Source organism: Mesoplodon mirus (assembly GCF_964341445.2).
Source record: "Mesoplodon mirus genome assembly, chromosome: 10".
Classification (NCBI taxonomy): domain Eukaryota; kingdom Metazoa; phylum Chordata; class Mammalia; order Artiodactyla; family Ziphiidae; genus Mesoplodon; species Mesoplodon mirus.
Window position 1 is genome coordinate 63,660,463 of NC_138986.1, and position 19,906 is coordinate 63,680,368.

The 19,906-nt window shown below is 36.2% G+C and overlaps 1 pseudogene across 1 annotated transcript in view; it reads right to left on the reverse strand.

Annotated features, from left to right (window-relative positions):
- The window catches only part of LOC309811193 (activator of 90 kDa heat shock protein ATPase homolog 2-like), a 50,577-nt pseudogene extending 34,275 nt beyond the window's left edge, over positions 1 to 16,302 (reverse strand). Inside the window, exons 1-3 of the transcript in view lie at positions 16,230 to 16,302; positions 15,786 to 15,905; positions 10,518 to 10,596 (exon numbers count right to left, since the gene is read on the reverse strand). The product of the transcript in view is annotated as an activator of 90 kDa heat shock protein ATPase homolog 2-like (transcript). The remainder of the gene's footprint in view (positions 1 to 10,517; positions 10,597 to 15,785; positions 15,906 to 16,229) is intronic.
- Between the last annotated feature and the right edge of the window lie 3,604 nt (positions 16,303 to 19,906).

Consider the following 19,906-nt stretch of genomic DNA (forward strand, 5'->3'; position numbering starts at 1 on the left):
GATCCAATAAGGACATGGAATGATTCTCTGGTTGCTGGTTATTTTCTTTTTATAATTGCCAAACAACTGTCTTTATGTAACCTTCCTTTTCCAATATCACTAATATTCAGAGAGAAGATTTTTAAGCAGGTTCTTTAATATAAAGATTCACATTTAGCAATACTTTTGCCTGGAGACTTTGTGTGTTTGTTAGAGATCAAACAGCTTCTAGCCTCAGAATGAAAACTCAAAGAAATAAACCAAAACTTTACACAGGGCTCTTCTTGACATAGTAAGAAACAGTTACAAAGATTTTAAAGTTGCAGTATATACATTGAGAAAAGGCTCTAATACTTCTTTATTGTATGTATGAATTTTCTGTTATTACTAACAGTGTTTGATTAAACTGTTGACTGTATTTTTAAATTCCAAATTATGAATGTCAGCAATGTTATCACATTCATGTACTTCTATATAGAATGATTTCTCAACTGAGGTGACCAGCAAGTTCATACTGATGGCATCCCCAGGTGATGGACAATTACTATGTTACTAATTAGTTAAAGATCTCTTAGGTTATTCAAATATAAAATAGTGGTTTAATATGTATTTGTGTACAGAATCATTATACCTTGTTTCTTTGGCATAATTTGAATGAAAGGATATTGAGCTATCTTTAATATATGTCTGAACAACAGGGATGATTCTGAAATAGAGTTGAATCAGAAACCATTAAAGTTTTTAAATGGAAAAAAATAAGCACAGGCAATAAAGTGTATAAGAGAAATAGAGAACCTCAAGAGAAAAGTTAAAAGGCTAAAATCTGAGAAATAAATGTTTATTAAAAGGTGACAGCTAACTGACTAACAAATGTGTATTGAGCATCTGGTGTATGCAGAATGCCATGATTGACCCCAGGTCAGTAATGAGTTCTTTACCCTTGTAGGTAGATGTGCCCAAGAGATAGTCATTTATCAATGCGTTAACAGTTTACTTGTTATTCTGTAGTGTTGGGGAGAGATAAAAATAAAACCAGTTTTCACTTGATGCTCCAAATAATGAAAAGTTAAAAGAAAGAGATCTCCTAATTCTGTTTATTTCTACAGGCCACATAAAAACTCAGAGGCTGGGTTCCTTCTCACACAGTGATTATGCACTCACTGTGTGCCAAGAGCTGCTCTATGCTTTAAAACAGCTGCCATTAGTTGAGTACCTACTGTGTGCAGACAGTGTTTAGTGCTTCATATGTATTAGCAATTTTCGAAACCAGTCTTGGGTGTACCTATTTTACAACAGATGACTCCAAAGTTCAGAGAATTAAGCAAATTACCTGAGTTTACAGAGCTATTGAGGGGATGAGGCAAACAGGAAATCTCTGTCACCCCACAGCTGATAAATTTTCTGCTAAATTCCAGAGCCACCTTCAGAGGCATTGTGACCTTGATGACAAAAATTTACCATTAAGGTGTTGGGTGAATCTATACTTGTAATCTCACCATAATATTCAATTAACCCATCCACACTTTGACCAATTACCTTCCAATGCATCAAAATGCACTCTTTTTCACTTCTTCAGACACCAATCGTCATGTTAATGTAACAGAAAACTTGCTAACTTGTCTCCTTTTTATCTACATCTCCTTTTTTCCTCCTGGGATTTAAGAAAACCTCTAAAACAGTAGTTTATTGGTGTTTTAAAATCTCAATGATACAAGTGAGTCAGTGATGAGAATGAAAATAGCTTCCATTTAGCTGTAGTTCATAACTTCTTTCTTTTACTCCCATTCCAAAGAAGACTTTATATAAATTTAATAATTCAGTTCACGTAAGACACTTTATTAGAGGTTAAAATCACTTGGGCTCAAACTAGACCCAACAAGATTAATGGTGCTAAAGAATATAAATAACTACAAAATGTTGATGTTGTAATTAAAGGGACATGATAGAGCAGATATCAAAGCTACCTTGAAAACAATTTATGTCTAGCTTGCATGAGAAAAAATATGGAATGTCTACTATGTGCCAGACCCTAGTAGGTAGTGTAAATAAAATGGGTATAGTCTCCAAACACATGGAGCTTACAGACATGAAACAGATTTACACAAATAAGTATAAAATTACAGCATTTTATAGTGCTAGGAAGGAAAGAATACTGAGAGAAATAATAATGAACTAAGATTGAGATATTATAGAAAAACTCATAGAAAATAGCATTATAGGTAAGCATTGGAGGGTAAGTTAGAATAGACAGGTGAAAAAAAGGGGAGTGTGCTAGGCAGACCCTCTACTGCAAAGTGTTTAGTACATTTAAGGAATTGAAATATCTGTTGGAACCTTGTGACTCAGGCAGAAACTAGAGCAAGATGATATCATTTAAAATAAGCAATGGCCAGACTCTGTAGACTTTAGGCCTAGCATATTAAAAATGGGTACGTTATAGTAAGGGAAAGATATTAAGGGTTTTAATCATGGGATTGAGGTCATTTGGTTTAGTTATAGCAGGATCACAATTTAATTAAAACAACATTACAAATGTGCATAAAAACATATGGATTATGTTGCTTGTTTATAGGTTCTCATATTTGTCTTTAATTTCCTCCTATCTCTTACCCATGGATCAGCATGGGGTGGAAATAACTAAATTCTTGATTTTACATAAAGATTAATCAGACGTGATAGTTCCTTTGATGTTTAATCTTTCTTGGATAAAACACCATGTCTCTCATCAGGCTTCCCTCTCCACTACCTGACTCTCTCCCTAAGGTGTCTTTTGGGTATTTCCAAGGTGCAGGATAGCTGGGTGCTATCATGGGGGTGGGAAATGGAGGAAAAAGTGATGTGATTTTCAGAGTATCCTCTTTCTGTGGATTCTTCTTCCCTCCTGCACCCCTACAATCTATGCCCAATTCCCCAGATCAGAAAGGAGCAAGTTTTCAAGTTACTTCCCCTCTGTCAAACCTTCCTAATACCAGGAAGCAGCACTCATTGCCACACATGGAAGGGGAGTTTTTTTCAACAATAGGAAAGACTGTAAAAAGAGCCCTAAACCCTTACCCCATATAAAGATAAATGTGAAGGAATTCAGATGATTCTTTCTCAACAAAATTCACTAGCAAGCAACTGTTTTGCTGCAAAATCCCCTTATGAAGATGAGAAGAGGAATATAGTTTCCATATTTCTCATTCTTCATTCTGCGTCAAATCCTAATCTACACAGACCACTCCCTAGATCCTGAGGAAGACTGGTGCTTCCAGAACACTAGGACGAAAGTCATGTAAACAGAAAGGCAAAAGAGAAAAAACTCTGTAACAATTTTTAAATTATGACATTAAGTTTGTATAATGTGTAAAGATTTTCTAGAAGAAAGATGAAGTGGTTTGCCCTATAATGGCAACAGAGGAGATAGTGAGAAATGAAAGAGTAGATGGAGGTCCACAGTGATAGAGAAGGGGAGACAGAGGGAGGAAATGTCTAACATTGTACCATACATCTGAACTAAAAAAAATGAATGCTCCCCCCACTTCTTCACTATTTACTTATTTTATGTGTTTAAACATATTTAAATTGAAATCTACCATATCAGGAAGAAAAAGCATCCTCTTACTAATATATATAAGGAAACTTTCTTGTATTTCTTAAGAGCTTTGGAAAGACTTCTTCAATGCTATTCTTCTGATTTAATTTTTTTTTAACTTATAATATTTGGATAACCCATTCTTCCATGGCTGACAAGAATAAAAGATTGTCAACTTTGATGGTGCAATTACTAAGTCCCAACATTTTATGTTTACACTCTTATTTGTAATCATGTTCCCCCATTGCTGTTTACGTGGACCATGGTGTCATGATTTGCATGTAAACTTTATCTAAAGATGAAGAACTAAATATGTTATTTTTTATCACCTAATAATTCAAATTCTAAGAGAGAAATTACATGAGTAATACATACATTCAGATGTATTCTATAGGATGCCAAATACAGATAATAGAAGGTTAAAAACCTCCATATTAGGTTAGTCAAAAAGAGTTTATTGAGCACTTATGTTTTAGGTACTGTTCTAGACACTAGAGCTATAGCATGAGCAAAACCAACTAAAGCCCTGCTGTCATGGAGGTTATAATCCAGTTTGAGGAGACATGTAATAAAATAAATTATTTTTTCATATTAAAAAGTAATAAGTGCTTTGGATAGAAATAAACCAGGGAAGGTGATGGAGAACTCTGGGTAAGGACATATTTGCAATTTTAAACAGGCCAGCCCAAGAAAGTTCTCATTAGGAAGTGCCGCTTAAGTAAAGATAGAAGGTTAGAGTGCAAGCCTGTGAGTTTCTAACAGAAGAAGGTTCCAGGAAGACACGAGCGAGTTCAAAAGTCCTGAGAGGAGTGAGCCTTGGGTGTGAGGCAGGGAGGCCTGTGGAGCTGGGGCAGAGCAGAAAGAGAGGAGGTCAGCGTAGCAAAGAGAAGCTGGATCAGGTAGCGCCGTGTGCACTGGACAGGAGTCTCCCTGCAAAACCCATCTGTTCTGCCACTGTCTGGAGCACACAGACATGCTAAGAGTGAATACCAAAGCCTAGCTATGCAATTTGAGTAAATTTAATAAAAATGTCTTTCTGATTTCCATTTGTCTCAGCTAGCTTTTCATTCAAATTTTTGAAAGGTATCCATGCACCCAGCATTATATCAGTCTCCTGGTGGGTGAAAAATACATAATCCTGGTCTTTAAATGTGTTGATAGTTACCCTCAAATTTTGGGTCATGAAAAACACCTGGTAAGCTTGCTGAGCATTTATATTATAATGTCCAATTCCCAGAGATACTGATTCAGAACTTCTAGAATCGGAACAAAAGTCTTTATTTTATTAGACACTCATTTACTTTGATGGAGTTAGCCTAGGAACCACAGTTTAAGAATCAGTTATCCAGGTGGTATGTTGTACCTTCAAAATAGTAACAGGTTATACATCTTCAGAATTGTATTTCTGCTTAAGAATACATAATTATAACTAAAGAACTTTTGAGTCTTTATTAGTTTAATATCTGTCCTTCCAACTAGAGGAAGTTAAACTGATGAAGTTTACACCTGCTAGATACTTCTCTGTGATGCAGAAGGCAGGATAATTTGCTGAGAGTAAGAAGGAAGGGAGGAAAGGACCAGGAGATTAAAATGTAGGAAATGCACACGGCATAGTACAAGACAATGATGCAAGAAGGAAAACTGCCCTAAAATAGCTTTCCTGAACCAACCATCTGTAGTAGGTTCCCTTGCACAGGATTCTCATAAAATCCTCTCATATCTCACAAAGAAGCGTGTACAGTGCATTAATGAGTAACCAGAATTTTAGACAAGATAATAATTTGTCCTTGGTTATTCAAGTAGGAAAAAAAAAGGGGGATAGGAAAGCTGAGCTTCAAACCCACATGCATCTACTTCCAAAGCCATGTTCTATTAACTGTACTTTCTGCCTGCCTCTGGTATAGTAAAATAAATTTCAAGAGTGACCCTAACTGTGTAAGGAAGCTTTTACATTGAATTTTTAAACTCCATTCTTCACATTCCATATACTGGTCTTTGTCCTACTCTTTTCTAAGCCCATTTTCATATGGCAACATAGTTCTTTAAAGATAAGTTCCATGTTGCTCACAGCTACTATATCTAAGACTAGTTCTGAGGTAGTTTTGGGCTAATTCAGCAGTCATTAAATCTTCATATAAGTTCCTAGATCTTTAATATAGCTGAATGATCTTGGGAATATTGCTGAACCCCTGAATTTCATTTTCCCAACCTATGAAACTGTAAAATGAAGATAAAAATGGTACTAACTCATAGTTATATATATATATACTATATATGTAACTATATAGTGTATATATCTACACACATACATGTGTATGTACATACATGTAAAATGTAAAAAACTTTATACAGTGCTTAGAATTGTGCATGGTACATGGTAAGACTAGGTGAGGTATGTATTATAGCTGTCATCAGCATCATCATCATCATCTGTGGTTAACAATGATACAGAATTGACTCCTCAGCATGTGTTCCTTGTTTTCCACGTTACATTGTTTTAAGTAAGAATTTCTCTTCCTTAATTAAAAATATAAAAATAAAGCTTATTTATGCCACACTCATACAGAAGAGAGCCAGTTCCCATTATCTTTACGTTGAAATAAAAATGTTTCTATGTGTCTAATATAATATGCAAAAGTATTATCATTCTTCATAATAATTTCTTCATAGACTGTAAAGTAGAAACCCAAAGAACTGAATAGGGGTCCTAACTCATTTTCTTTTTTGATAATTTATAATGAAGCCTTATAATTTGCCTTGGAAATTTTTCTAAAGGTGATATTTTACATTTAAAGCAGAATGGAGCATAAAGACTCCTCCTCTCTCAGGAAGTACTGAGGAAAAGACTCCCCAGACCTGGGGAGCAACCCAAAGTGATAAACTTTACCACCTGGCCAAACAATTCTAAGGTTGTTTCCCAGCCCAGACTGATAAACGACGATTGCCCTTCTCTTAGCCAGGTGACTAACGAAGTGAACTATAAGACAAAGGATAGCTAGAATTTACTCCAGTTAGAAGAAGCTATTTGAAAAGGTAATTTCAACAGCAGGGTGGATTTGTAAGAGTTTCATGTAATGATAATTGTATATAAAAATTAAGCTCTAAAGCACAAGTGCAAGAAATATTTTAATGATACAATAGAGAAAAATTACATCTTAATTTAATCTGAGATAACTATTTCTAGACTGACACTGATGCTGAACTTCTAGAATACACACTATACGTTCAAGTAATTTTTGAATCTTGTTAAATGCTTTTTAATGATGATGGGTTCTTTAAATCCAGTGTAATATAATGTTTCTATGTTTAGATGGTGATGATATGACAATGAAAGATAGGAAATCATATTTTACTCTTTTTTGCTATCAAATTCAAAAGAATTTGGTTGTCTGAAAGTAATGAATTAAAGGGAACATTTCCATAAATTATAAGGAGTAAACGTGAGCTACATTAAATTGGTTCTCTATACTTCCAAAAAATAAAATGATTGATTTTCACATTTTAGTATATTAACATATATTGGCTTCAGGTGGACAGACCTTGTGTGTGTGGTGGGGGAATTATTGTATTTAAAGAGAAACAAAAGTACAAGCTATAAATAAAATTATTTTTATTGTTACTAGTATACAATAAAAATAGGAAAATATTTTTCATTAAAATTGATGCCTTCCCACTTTTGCTATTAAGGTTTCCTTTTCAATTCTGTATGGAGATTTCCAGTAAGGGGATAGAATTTATTTTATTTTTTGATGTGTTTTCTGATATTTATTAAAATCCTCTCAGACAGTGGAGAAGAGTATTTAGCTTACTCTCCTATAGTGTCATTTACGGTTCAGATATAAGTCTACAATTCTGTAATCAAGTATACAATATGGTATACACATCAACCTCTGTCTTTACTCCGACTCTGCTTCCTGATTAGAGAGAGGAAGTCTGATTGCCCAGAACACTTCATTCACAAGGCGAGGATGCCTTATTTCTCATTCCAGTGTTAGTAGTATCCTCTCATCATTGGGTAGCATTGGAGTGTGTAACTGAAGACAGAACAAGGGGAAAACATACATCCCCATCAGCTTACCAAGTTTCATATGTTGAGTGGTGTTTGTCCTTCATTGCCATAGTTGCACTTTCTCAAAATTGACTGTATATTTGGATCCAGGATTTTCACCATGAAAGAAGGAAGATACAAATAGGGAATGGGAACAGAGAGAAAAATTCTGAAGGGAAACATTAGAGGAATAAGTACAAGCTGTGCTTGCTGGGAAGTTGAGAAGTAAAAACACCCATAGCCGTGAGCACATTTGAGCATATTTTCATCTCCAACACACCATCTCCCACTAAAAAGAATCAAGGAACTATGGAGAAATGGTTACTTGAAGGGCCATGGAGGGAAAGTACAGTACTTTATAGTGCTAGAAAGTTTTTAAAGTGCTCAAAAAACAACAGAAACATGTCAAAAAGATAAAGGGCTCCTAATGGCTAAATCTTGAACAGTTTGAACATCAAAACAAATAGTGATTTTAATCAATTCTGTATTAAAAAGAAAAAAGAATCTGTGTCCATGCTGATACTAGAGAAGAGAAAGCTCTTCCTTATAATAAAATGGATAAATTATAGTCAGAAAATCCCTTCTTAAATCATAGAAATAAGTGATTTGGGGGAAAAAATCATCAATGTATGCTAAAACTAAAAAGGGTTGATGGAAAATAGATTATTTATAAGTGTCAGTTTATGTCATAAGTGATTATTAATTACAAAGAAAATGGTCACTTTTTAGTGGAGAAGCCTGGCAACATTGCTATACCAAATGCCACCAAGTTAACATCACCAAATAATGGGGTAAATTGAAATCATGTGTCTCCGGATGTGAGGCACTGAGAAGGACAAGAAATCACTTGTATTCCTGACAAAAGAGCATAACCTGTATCTAGTTATGAGGCAACAATCAGAAAAGAATTTCAGGAACATTCAGCAAAATCTCTGGCTACTACTATTAAGAAATGCCAATGTCATGGATGGCAAAAGGTTAGGAACCATTCCTGATTAAATGAGACTAAAGAGACATGAAGGCTGGATGAGAAGAAATTCTAACAGGACTTTAAGACACTTGGCAAAATTTGAATATAGGTGGTATATTAAATCATAGTACTCTAAGATATTAAAATTCCTCTATTTTATATTTGCATTATATATAAAATAATACCCTGTTGTTTTAGAAGATAAACATACTGAAACAATTAGGGGTAGACAATTATGATATCTTTAATTTACTCTTAAAATTGTTCAGCAAAAATATGTACATACACACACGCACAAAGTAAATGTGACAAAAGTGAACAATTGGTGAATGTGAGTGAAGAGAATAAGTTTATTAAGCATTCTTGTAGCTTTTCAATTCCTTTGTAATTTTTAAAATTAAAAGTTCAAAGAAAGATTGAAAGAACAAAGGGGTGGGGTACCTTTCGTTCATCCTGAACCGTACTATGGTACATTGCCCAAAGGTGGGAGTGGAGTTGGTCAAACAAAAGTTAGACATTTTGGGGGCTTTCCTGGTGGCACAGTGGTTGAGACTCCGCCTGCCGATGAAGGGGATACGGATTCGTGCCCCGGTCCGGGAAGATCCCACATGCCGCGGAGCGGCTGGGCCCGTGAGCCATGGCTGCTGAGCCTGAGCATCCGGAGCCTGTGCTCTGCAATGGGAGAGACCACAACAGTGATAGGCCCGTGTACCGCAAAAAAAAAAAGTTAGACATTTTTAATCAAGACACTATAAATACCCTCTGTCCATCTCCCTAAAAAAATGTGTTTTCAATAAAATGTTACTCATGTACATGATAATTATTAAAATTTGCAAACATTTTCTCATTTTGATGAACTCTACTATTAAAATAATAATAATTACTTTAAAATGAGAAGGCATAAGAGTTCCCTAGAAAATCTGTAAAAATGAAAATCCTTAGCCACAATGCCCCCAAACTCTGACTCAGTAAATGTGTTGTGGGTACAGGCATCCGTATCCTTAACAAGCACTCGGGTGATTCTGAAGCAGATCATTACAACCTACCTGGTAAGATACACTGACGTGCTTTCAAGCTTCCTCCCACGGGAAGCCAGCTGAGTCTGGTTTTTGCCTAGGAGCAAGTGCAGGCTGTTAGCAAAAGATTGAAAAAAGTCTTTTCTAAAACCCAGGGAGCAGCCATTCTGGAGCAGCAAGGAATAATCTATATAATTTTGGTTTTATGCTCTAAGACTGAACATTTAATTTCTCCCCCCCTTGACAAAACATTTTGAACATTTTCCTTACTAACTCCTCCTCCCTTCCTTTTCATGGCTAGATAGAAATTAGGGTTTAAATGTATATTAGATATTAGAATTTACAGGCATTTCCTTTTTAGCAATTAAAAATATAGAAAATTGCAAATAATAAACACCTGCCATTTAACTTTTGACATTTTTGTGAATTTTTTTTCTTTATTAAAAGTTTTTTTCCTGCTAAAGTTGAAATTCCTATTGTTTGGAACTCCAGGTCCCATACCCATATCCCATTCCTATCCCCAAGTGCTAAGCTTTATTTGGGATGTATTGTAAAAATTTTCTAGTTCATTTTCCTTACCTTTATATATACATATTTGCTCATAGAATATATATAGCTTTTTGAGTGTTCTTCTTTATTTACATAAAGATACCATATCATACTGGGTGTTTCTCTTTGGTATCTTATTTTGTCAGTGAAAATATTTTTTAGTCTATTCATGTTGATAAAGATAACTCTAGTTCGATCGACACACATTTAAGAGAAATGTAGCTTAAAATGACACACTGAGAAGTCTAATGTTAAACAGTATCTATTTATTGTCTCACAATTTCCATGGCTTAACCTGAGTGCTTTATTCAGAGTCTATAGGCTTAAATAAACGTTTCAGTGAGGGTTGTGGCCTCATCTGAAGATGTGGGACTCTCTTACATGCTAATGTAGCTGTTGGCAGAGTCCGACTCCTTGCCGTTGTAGGGTTGAGGTTGAGAGTTCTCTTCCATGTGGCCCCCTGCATTGGCAGTTCACAGCATGGCAGCTTAATTCTTCAAGGCCAGTGTAAGCATCTTCTGGCGTGTGTGTTAGTAAGGCTGAGACTTTTTACAGGCAGTCCTCTCTTCGCAGGGTATGGTGGGGATATAAAAATGACAGTGCAAGCTGAAACCATGCAGAACAATCTTAACAATCAGTGAGACATTACAATTTTCATTACTGTTTTCTGTGGCCTTAAATTTTTGTCAAAACATTTTAAAATTCTCTTATTATAGACTGAAAATATATAGAAAAATTTTTAAATAGTAAAACTAAAATATATCTAGAACTGTAATTTCAAACAGTAGAAACATTCAGAATTAGTGTTTGATTTCTTTGAAAAAAATGCTAATTATGAGTAGCTTGAACAGTGCTCACTTTCTTCTCATCCCATAACTTATTAAATGGAATGAGCATCTTTTCTATGCCTTGGTGAAATGTCATAGGCCTTTCTAAGTTTGAGTTAGCTTCCAACACTGTAACTTTTGTACCTTCAATATCATGAGATGGCTTCCAATAGTTCCTTTTATGTAAAGTGTTCTACCAGCATCTTCTTCTGGACGTCTCCATGCTTTCTATCCCAACCACTCCATTTATGTTGGTAATTTCACTTTTACTGAGTTCTTCAGGGTGCATCTCCTTTATGGTCACTTGTAATTCTGTACCATTGTTGATGTAAATTATTAAAAGGATTACCTTCCAAAATTGACTTGTCTCATCACCTTTAAATATTTCACAATTATTATAACTGCCTTAACCAATACTTGGAATTTGGGTGCAAATTTTACAACTGCATTCTTATCAGCTCTAGTAGCTTCACCAAACAGCTTAATTTTAATCAATTTATACTACTTCTGAAACAATGAAACCAAACTTTACTGGCAGTAAAAATTATTCCTTCATCCTCAGTAATTATCTTTTTTTTCAATGAAGCAACTAAAGTCGGTGCTTTGACCTGAATCTATACAAACTGACTGGGATTTTGTGTGTGTTTATTACAGCCTTCAAAGTAGCAGTAAAAGCTCCATTCCTTAGTGCAATTTAAACTGAAGATATTGAAACAACTTTGCTCTCCCCCCTTTTTTTAATAGATTCATGGTACTCTTTCAATATCATTGAAATACCATTAGAAAAAGTAATTTCATGCAGGGATAAGTCTTGTCCTGTTTTCACTTTGCTGTCTCCATATTCAAATACTCTAATCAAATCAAATTTTACTCCCAGTGTTTTCATTTTTCATTTCTTTCCTCTACATTTCTTTGTTAGTCAAGTCCCTCTATTGTTTATCCATTTCTGTGAAATGCCACGTTTTATTGCAACACAAGGAGATAATACAACTACATGCTTTGTTGTAAGTGCATGAAGTGACTAACGTGTGTAGTGAACAACTATGAACAGACTTTGAAAGAAAATCAGTGATTGGTCACTGATCATGATGTGCATCTGTTATTTATATAGTTATATGTAGACTGAAGAAATAGAAGCAAAATTTGTATATTTGCAAATACAATTAATATGTAAATATATGAAATCTGGATGATATATTTGGGGGACTGGTGATAGTTATCTAAAGTATGGTAAACGAAATTTGTGCATATCAGGACCATGCTAAGCAATGACTGTATATTGTAACCTAATCACAATAGTGACATTCTATCATCTTTTCTATTGATTAGACACAAGTGACAGGTCCCACTCACACTCAGAGGGGATTATACAGAGCATAACACCAGAGGGGGAGGGGTGGTGATCATGAGGGCCATCTTAGAATTACAAATCATAGCATTTGTAATTTTATTAGATTCTGCCTAATTCTGTGGCATTGCATGTTCCCACCAGGAGTATATGAGGATTACTGCCTCTCCACAGTTTCACTGAAACTATTATCAGATATTTATTTTTGCCAGTTCAATAGATTAAAAGCCCTATTTTGATTGAAATTTCATTGCCTTAATTTTCATTGAAATTAAATATTTTTCATGTTTTTAGCCAATCTGCTTTCTCTTTTGAATTACCTATATTCATTTCTTATTTTCCTATTGAATTGTTGATATTTTTCATTTTGCTTCTTAGGAGTAGTTTATATAGTCTGGATAGTAACTCTTAGTATATTACATACAATGAAAATTTATCTTCTCAGTCTAGTCTATTCCTAGCTTTAATTTAGTTAATCATGTCTTTTATTGTATAGAGGTTTTAATTTGAATGTATTAAAATTTATCAATCTCTCCCTTCATGTGTTTCAAAGACACTCCCCAAGCCCTAAACCAAGGTCATTAATAATTTTCTTCACAAAAAATAGTACCAAACTATGGAATTAACAATTGATTGCTAAGCCATGAAAATTACTCTAAATGTGTTTCAATGACTAGTTTAGATTCTAAATAGACAAAGTTAAAATTTAATACCAAAAGCAAACATAAATATAGGGAGAGTTCAAACAAATCATTACTGCTACATTAGTGGTATTTTCCAAAAGGATAAATAGTGCATTCTGAAAGCACCCCCTTCCAATAGGACATAGGTAGAAGAGATCAAAGACAATTTCAGATTCGGCAAAAAAAGAATATGACTAAGATATCTTGGCAAAGTTACACCTAAAGTTAAATGAAAAGTGCTATTATTCATTTCTAAATATCTCAAATGCATTAGAGTGGCACATTATTATAAAAACTGTCTGCACTACAAATTCAAAGCATTACTCTGAAGCTTGGCCTGAACAATTTCTTTTCTAGAATATAAGGTCTGTTTTCTTCTTCTTTACAAGTAGGCTAATACAAAAGCACTTCAGTTAATAGGAAAGCCAAAGGATTGAATCTTTTCATCAAAACACAAAATAGAAATGCTGTGAAATTAGAGATAGATCTGTTTATTTGTATAAAGATAAATTAAAAATGCATCTGTAAAACAAAATCAGCTTTTTTGTAGTGGCTTTCATCTGAAATAATCTAATGCAAATAGGAACACACTTGTATACTATGTGTGTTTGTTAATTAGAAATGGCTTTTAAAAATAACACCCCAAATGCCCATTATTTAATTTCCGACAACTCTTCAATCTCACCAAGTTTTTGTTAAAATTGTCATTATATTACTGGGTTGCAATTCTCTTTTGTTTCTATGAAGTGGTTCTGGAAAAAAATATTTTTCTGTTTTTAAAACAACTTTAACTTGTTTAATACATATTGTTTCACACGGAAAATGTGCACACCATTGAAAAGTCTATTTCTGTTATCTACATGTTCAGTATCAATGTGCAAAGAGAACCCTACAATTCAGCAAGAAACTCCACAAGGATCCTCTTAACCAATCCAGAGTCAGGATATCTGGTCATCTGGTCAGAGTCAGGATATCTGCAGAGTTTTGCAGTACAGCCTGTTGCCTTGTGGATTGCAGTTTATTCCCTGTAGACAATGCATCAACATCTGAAAACTTGAAGTTTTAAAAGAAAAAGATTCCAGGCATATAGACTCCTACATCAATCTCCAGATGGTTTCAGTGCATTTTAAAATTTCAGTCTCAGAAATTCTCTGTAGGATTTTCTATCTTCTTAATTCTTTAGTCTTAAGAAATGTTCAGTTGGGTGTTTTCTGTTTGCTCTCTTTGAATTTCCCTTATATTTTCATAACTTTTAATAATAACCACTTATTTTAAAAATCTCATTAAATGGCAAAAGCACAGGTGGAAGTTCTCTTTCATAAGATCTCACACAGTCTTGCACGACCCTGAGAGATGTGAATGTCTGAGGAATGTATAGACATTGGTTTTATATGTTTGTACATTCAAATAGCATATTACAATACTGTGGAGAATTGAGACAAGCCCATTGTATTTGCCCCTCCAAATCCACCCCCTCTTCTTCTCGGGGGAGGGGGAGCATGACCTAAAGGGACTAAATAGGAAGGCTCCTATGCCCTGGATTGTCCAGTTGTGAAGGGCCAATGGAAATCCCAGCAGAAGATGAGAGAGAGAAGAAAATGTATTGTGGGTATGTTTTTCCTTGGCTCCCTTATAACAAGAACAGAAGTCACTGCTCCTGGCAAGGCAGCCAACCTCTACTCTTTCCAAGTTCCTGGAACTGCCTTCCCCACCCCGTTTCAGGCTGAGGGGTGGTAACAACTTGGCAGTTACTAGCCCTGTGTTACTCCACAATTCTCTGGGTACCACTACAATCATATTTCTGCAGTAAATTGTTTTTTTGTAAATAAACTTGTCTCAAATTATTCTATTTTAAGTAGACCATGTTTTTACTGGGGATCCTGGTATACTCACTATAACAAATTAATCATTAAATAAATTAATGATTCTCTAGACCAAACTATAAATATATTTTACATACACACAATTTTTCTGATTCAATCATCCAGCAGCCACTAGCAGCATGACAACTATCTGGAGGCATTCTTGACTTTTTGTTTAGTGTCTAAAAGGAACCTTGAGAGAATGTGATAGTATATCCAGGTTGTGCCTGGACCAGTCACAAGAACTGAAGGGGCTAATATTTTCTCACGCAGATTGTGGAACAGGGAAAGACAGACTGTGTGTTGGGAGTGAAATACCAGGGACCAGAAGAAATACTTGAGTTGTGCTTAAATCATTTGTTAGAGGAGCCACAGGGATGGCCAACCCTCAACAGAGATTACATGAGCAAAAGAGAAAGGATGGCTGTGAGACGGGAGAATTTTAGAGAGGAGTCCTGCTGGTGTAAAGTGTTAATGAGAGTCCCCTGAAGATTCTGGCCTGAGGGGTTCAGATCACTGTGTAAGAAATTTATGTGGACTATGGATATACTGCTGACAAAAATTTCACCAAGGACTCCCTGAGCTCTCATAGTTCTGAGAGAACAGGAAGGGGAAGATAAGGAGGTAACATGTGTTTTCTAGAAAGAATAAGATCTGCCAGCTGGACGGTGGTGATACAGACTTGGTTAACAGGAAGTGGTATTCATCCTTGAAGTTTAGTCTTCCACCAAGGCAAGAGTCTAGGGTAGAGTGGGATAAGCAGATACCCTCCCATCATTTGATCACGGGCCTCATAACAGTCAGGTCTTGTACTAAAATGTGTTGGCTAGAAAGAAAACATCTCCCAATCCCCATTTTTTTTTTTGAATCCTATTTCTAGTATATTCCTGACAACAGAGTTAACTAACAAGGACAGGATCAGCTCTAACCTAACTTCCGGGAGAGTGCCTGTGAGGAGCAGGGGACAGGAACCTTCTCCAGACAGAAGTCACCAGTCCAAGGGAAAAATTCTCCCCCAAATGGCATCACAGTTGGGTTGGCCAACACTCCTAAGAAAATAAATTAGGGGTTGGATTAAAGGAAGAACCTTTGAGTCTTGAGTTGGTAGAGGCCTGGATAGTAATTAAATATGTCAATCTTCCCATTGACTCTTTTTAAGAAGGAACATATTGTGAACCCACTCAATGAACAAATATGGAAATATCATGTGAAATGAGCAAAGGATTGTTCTAGGCACAGAAAATCCCATCTCGCAGCACTCAGATCTAGTGCGGAAAGACAACAGACAAGATTAATGAGTCAGGTATGTCGTAGGTCAGGGGTCCCTAACCCCCAGGCCTCGGACCAGTACCGGGCGGCAGCCTGTTAGGAACCGGGCCGCACAGCAGGAGATGAATGGCGGGGCAGCGAGTGAAGCTTCATCTGCCGCTCCCCATAGCTCCCCATCGCTCGTGTTACTGCCTGAACCATCCCCCCGACCCCCCGTCTGCAGAAAAACTGTTCCACGAAACCAGTCCCTGGTGCCAAAAATGTTGGGGACCACTGTCGTAGACGTTATTGGTGATAAGTGCTAAAGAACAAAACAAATTGAGAAGTGGTCTCAGGAAAATGTGAGGGAGGGAGATGTGTTGACAACTGGGAGAAGAGGGTGCTGTGCCCAGACAGCCAGTAGACTGAACAGAAGTCTCCTGTTCCAGGAGCAGCGCCGGGGCCAGTGCAGCTGCAGTGGAGTGAACCAGGGAGAACAGCAGAAGAGGTCAGAGAGCCAAGGGGACCTAGACCCAGTGAGGCCATTGGAAGGACTTTGGCTTTATCATGGAATGAGGTGGAGGTGATGGAGGGTGATGACAAAGGAGGGATGTGATCTGACTTCGGTTTGGGCAATGTCATTCTGGCTGCTGGGTTGAGAGGTGACCAAAGGAGAGCAGGAGCTGAAGTAGGAGGCCAGGGAAGAGGCCACTGATTGAGGGCAGCCAGAGACTTGGTGGCTTGGGGGAAGGTGACAGCAGGGAAGGGAATGAGGTCTGGTCCAGTTCTGGCTGTGTTGTAGATGTAGAGACTGCAGGCTGTGATGACCTGACCTTACCCTTCCTCCTATGCCAGAGGGAGCCTCCACCACACTGTCTGTCCCACATCTTGTGGAAAAGCAGCTCAAGTAGATTTGCTGAGGGCCGAGAATATTCACCAGTTGAAGAGGAGGTATTTCATACCAGGAAAACCATTTTTTCTTAGAGGTAGCCTCCTCTTAAGTAAAAGATTTGCTTTTATCAAATTTGTGTTTCCTTATGATGTTGAGAGAACTAAATTTATATATAAATAAATATATAGCATTATATATAATTTATATATAAAATAAATATAGCATTATATATAATTTATACATAAATATATAATATAAAATGAATATAGCATTATATAATTTTTATATAATATATAAAATGTATATATAAATACATATTACATACAATTTATGTATATCTGTATATATCATTATATATAAATACACATTTATATGTAAATATATAGAGATAGATAGCTTTCAAAGGGGCTAGGGATGGCTAATTATCAAACTTTTGTTTTCCTGAGTGCATTATGCTAATTGAGGGCTAGGGCTAAAAGGATGAGAATACTGAAGGGATTTTTCCTAGCCCAGCCATGTAGACATCTTCTGCACTAGCACTCAAAGGCATAATGCTGAGGCTTTACAGGGTCCTCTGAAAATATGTCAGATCTGAGGAAAGCATTGGTTCCAAATCACAGAAAAAAAACCAATAACCCCCCCAAAACCTACATAATGAAAAACAAATATTAACTTTTAGTTAAATGTCTACCAATGTAGACCCTTATGTCAACTTCATTAATTGTTAAATTTTGAATTCTAAAAAAACAGTCATGGGCTTCCCTGGTGGCGCAGTGGTTGAGAGTCCGCCTGCCAATGCAGGGGACACGGGTTCGTGCCCCGGTCCGGGAAGGTCCCACATGCCACGGAGCGGCTGGGCCCGTGAACTATGGCCGCTGAGCCTGCGCGTCCGGAGCCTGTGCTCCGCAACGGGAGAGGCCACAACAGTGAGGGGCCCGTGTACCACAAAAAAATAAAATAAAATAAAATAAAATAAAATAAAAATAAAAAAACAGTCATGATGTATGAGAACAATTTTAGGTTACCTCTTTTCACTTTGCAAGAATCCTTGAGTTAACATGATTAATACAGCACAATCAGAGTCAATTGTAATTTTAAAAGTCACTTCCAGCTAAATAACTTCAAAAGCAAAGTTATAACAATCCTTTCAAAATTGTTTACTGCAAAAAGTCATTTAATGTGTTATTTGGATGTCCCACTAAGTCTGAGAAAGGAGAGATAAATGTCTAATGGGAGTCACAGGGATCTTTGGGAGAAATGGGGACACCAACCAGGGAACCTTATTAAATGTCTTAATTTTCCCATGGAGTCCTCAGTGAAAAGTTTAATGTCTTATGGAGTTAGGATCCACCAAAATGCTAATTCTGCTTCAAGTTTGGATTGAAACAAATCAGAGGCTGCTAGGAAGGAAAAATTAAGTCTGTGTAGCATTGAAATATGCTAAATGTTGACTCTGACCATTTTTTAAAATAAACAAGCTAAAAAGAATAAACATAGAGATCATTGTTTTGGAAAAATGTTGTAAACTGAAGTTTTGATTTTAGTTTGCGAAAGGTATGAATTATGTCCAAAATTTTTTGTGGTATGTTTATAATTTGTAGATTATCTGGCAGAAAAGAAAATAAAGCTTACTGCTTTAAAAATGAACATGAGGGGCTTCCCTGGTGGCGCAGTGGTTGAGAGTCCGCCTGCCGATGAAGGGGACACGGGTTTGTGCCCCGGTCTGGGAGGATCCCGCGTGCCGCGGAGCAGCTGGGCCCGTGAGCCATGGCCGCTGAGCCTGCGCGTCTGGAGCCTGTGCTCCGCAATGGGAGAGGCCACAACAGTGAGAGACCCGCGTACTGCTAAAAAAAAAAAAAAAAAAAAAAAAAAAGAACATGAATTCTTAGAAAAGGGAATGATAAAAATGAAATATCCAGAAAATTTTCTCTGACCCCAAGCAAAAGAAGAGCTACAAACTACAGCAGCTGTAACACTTCCATAGCAAGGAAAGGGCTGAATATGCTGATAGGAGTATTTCTAAGAGTTAACAAGAGGGGGAAAAGAAGTAAAAATAGCTTAAACAAAATTACTTCCAGCAATAAATTGTCACCTTATTAAAATGTAAGTTGCTGGATGCTGTATGTATTAAACCATTCCAATAATGGGAAGATTTGCACCAAGATTTGCAACCATTATGAGATAATGATTGCAAGTTTTACCATTTTTCAGGTTTGATAGCTTGAAATGCCCAACTTGAAACACCTCCTTTTCCTATTTCCCTTCTGAAATTAACCTATCTCCCAATCCGAAAGAACAATAGTAAGGCTATATCTCTTTTTCTTTGTTGTCCAATTTGATAATTTTTATTCATCACAAATCTCAAAAGAGTATCCTTTTCATTTATCATTTGTCATTAACTGAGAGGAGGAATAGGTTTAACAAAGTTCTCATGTTCTTTTTCTTTTAATCCACAATTTCAGAATATAGTGGTCTGCCAGAGGTCTTATTCCTCAACAAAATGCAAGAGGCTAAAAGTCCATTTAAATCACTGGGTGGGGATTCAAGAGCTCGCTCGGGATTCAGACAGCTCTGGGTCTGAATCATAGCTTTGCTTCTTCCTGACCAGCCTTATTACTACTTTCTGTAAGACTCACTTCCTTAATTGGTAACTCAGGGGTTTGGTAAGTTATCTTATTAGATATATGTAAGACATTGTCCAACTTATATTTATTTTTGGAATATTAACCATAAATATTTTTCATTATGAAATTATTTAATCTACTCAGAATAAACTTTCTAATCAATAAGCACAAGATACACCCATGCTTTAGGAATTGTATTAAAGGCCACACACCTTAAACTTTAGGTGGGATGCATTTAATGGTCCATTAGTTACCTCACCATTGTGGGTGCTTTCTCTCTCCCTAA